Source organism: Pseudomyrmex gracilis, unplaced genomic scaffold, assembly GCF_002006095.1.
Source record: "Pseudomyrmex gracilis isolate BER0280 unplaced genomic scaffold, ASM200609v1 scaffold_13, whole genome shotgun sequence".
Lineage (NCBI taxonomy): Eukaryota > Metazoa > Arthropoda > Insecta > Hymenoptera > Formicidae > Pseudomyrmex > Pseudomyrmex gracilis.
Window position 1 is genome coordinate 601,740 of NW_018020597.1, and position 2,794 is coordinate 604,533.

Sequence of the window (2,794 nt, forward strand, 5' to 3'; positions counted from 1 at the left end):
TTTTTCGTCCGATTTTTTTTTTTTTTTTTTTTTTCATATATAGTTCGTTATAAAATAATTTATAATAATTTGGTGGAATATTAGCAGAACAAGCGGCAAAAAGTGACAGAAACACAATAATAGCGACAATAATAATACAATAAATCATGAAAAAAACAATATAATAATCTTAATAGCAATGAATCAAACAACTTGTAAATTTTTTTTTTGCATTTTCGCTCTTACAACGCATTATCGTCGAATTCTTAAACGCTATCTCGCTCGCAATTAATTAGCTATTGCAACATTTTTCGAGGGTATTGCAAATTAAAGAACATCTTTCACGTCTTCATTTCTCACGGGATTATACATATTACATCTAAATATATAAGAAACAAATTTCCCTCTGTGGTTGCGTATAAAAAAAGACTTTTAAGCGTAGGTTGTTTTCTTTTTTATACGCTTGACGGTAACGTTAAAATAATCGAACTCTAAAGTGAGAATACATCTTGACTAGAAGAAAATCAATTAAACTATTAATGCACATGTGCCCTGCGTTGTCGTCGGCAACAGTTACTCTCAAACAACGGGAATAAAAAATACCAACTTGTATCTATATAATTTAAGGAACGAGTTTTTTTTTTTCACACACGCTCTCACCACTTTTCTCTCTTTCCTTCCTTTTTAAATTTATAATGCGCTTCACGCACGTTCGTACTAATTCGTCGTGAAGGTGCGAGCGTAGCGATCGATGGATTATCAATTAATTGCTATGTCATTGAGGGCGACAAGTTTTCTCTCTTTCTCGTTCCGAGATTTCGTACCGCAGCGAGGGCGAGAGTCGTCGTGAAGGGGTAAAAGGACCGAAGCTCTTCCGCTCACCAAGCGCCCCGGCCTTACTTGCGAACGTCTTATTATTTTCATGCACTATCATAAAGTATTACTTCCGCTATATAGGACATTACGTGTGCACCGGCATGTACGTACACCCTGTGCTATGTTTGCAGTTCTCTATGTACAGATATCTTCCGCCGACGTTGTTGTGACGTAATTCGCGGCGCCGTCGCGGGATCGCCGAGCTGATGATTTTGCTTTTCGGATCTCGCTCTCGTCGGATAAAAAAAAAAAAAAAAAAAATAAATAAAATGAAAATCGCAATCTCTTGTTCCCCTGTTTTGCTGTTCGGATCGCAGGACTTCGGCGATCCCGGACCGCACCGTGAGTCGCCCCCGGTCCGGTCGGGGAAACACTCGCATTACGGGTATCAGTGTTTGATTATACTACGCAACGTTCTCGGGCCCCGGGCGTAAACGCGGCCCCGGTGTGTGCCTCCGATTACAAAATTTTATTGTATGCCACGCCGAAATCAACAATAAAAACTGATTTCATCTCTCTTTCTCTTTCTTTCTTTCTCTTTCTTAAGACCTGTATAATATTATCGTTCTCCCTCAAGGCGCTCGAGGATACTTGTCGTGTCGCACCCGTAGTAGGCGTGTGTTTGTGTGTGTACATGTGTGTGTAAATATGTGTGTGACTTTTTACGCGTAGTTTTCATTAAAGTTTTATAATTACGTTCACACACTCGTGTGGTTCACGAGTATGTATATTTCGCCTCTATGCTACATCGTGTGTCGTTCGATTCGTGTGTTTTCGCTTCTTTTTTTTTTTTTTCTTTTTTAAATTTGTTTTCTTTTTAATATACTCGATTCTCACACCCGCGCCTCCTCCCGCGCGTCCACCCACAAAATTCACTCCCCTATATTCAATATGTAAAAATATACAGGTTAGGGTTATACTCGTTTATATGTATATTTATATATACATATATAATACATACATATGTATATATGTATATATAATATATATATAAGTACACAGTTAAAAAATTTTACACTTTTAGCCTCGAGTACGGGATGCAGTCGGGATTCGTCCTCAGAGTTTGATCTACGGCGGTCGAGAGCAAATCCAAATCCGAGAACAACGCAAGTGAAACGAGGCCCCATGCACGGCCAATAAACGTCGATCGGACATGCCGCGTTGCAGAAGGGTAGGTAATGTACAGCGGGGGGGAAGGGTGATAACGCCGGATTGTGCGTACTCTTGTTCGTACGAAGCACACGGTGAGAACGATGAAGAAACGGAAAAAAAAGGGGGATGTTTGCGATAACCGATCGCATCTTACGCAGGTATCTGTATGTCGCGCGTTTTCGCGTCGTCGTGTTTTTTTTTTTTTTTACATTCCGCCGCGATAAAGTATACCGACCGTTGCGTCGTCACGAAAAACGCACTCTTTTTCTTTTCACACCGACCGCCGCACGATACATATTTTAGCCGTTCCTTTGCACTTTCGTTTTAAGGGTACCTATAAACTATATGTATAGTATATATATTATATATATAGCAATTACATATATAATTTAAAGATTCGCTCGCACGGGTACAATGCCGAATAATGTTCCGTTCCGGCGTTTTTGTTTTTCTCCCGAATGGAAGCAGAAACGACATGGTGACTAGAAGATCGCTAGAAAATTCCGCGCGTTTTTGTTTTCCACACTGACTAGATCCGCAGACTTTTAAATTGTAATTGCACTGGTTCCGAAATTTCCTGCAAGAGAGCAAAAACGTGTGTTTTTTTAAAAGTCAGTCTCGCGGTGCGCGTTTACGCGCGCGCGCGCACCGTCGTGGTTTCGAGTTTTTTTAAATTTTTTTTTTAGACTTAAATACGTCTCCTAAACGAACGACAATTGTCGGGATTGTTGCCGATCGTTATCGAGCAGCGGCGGCGTGACCCGTCGACAACGATAAATCGACTAAC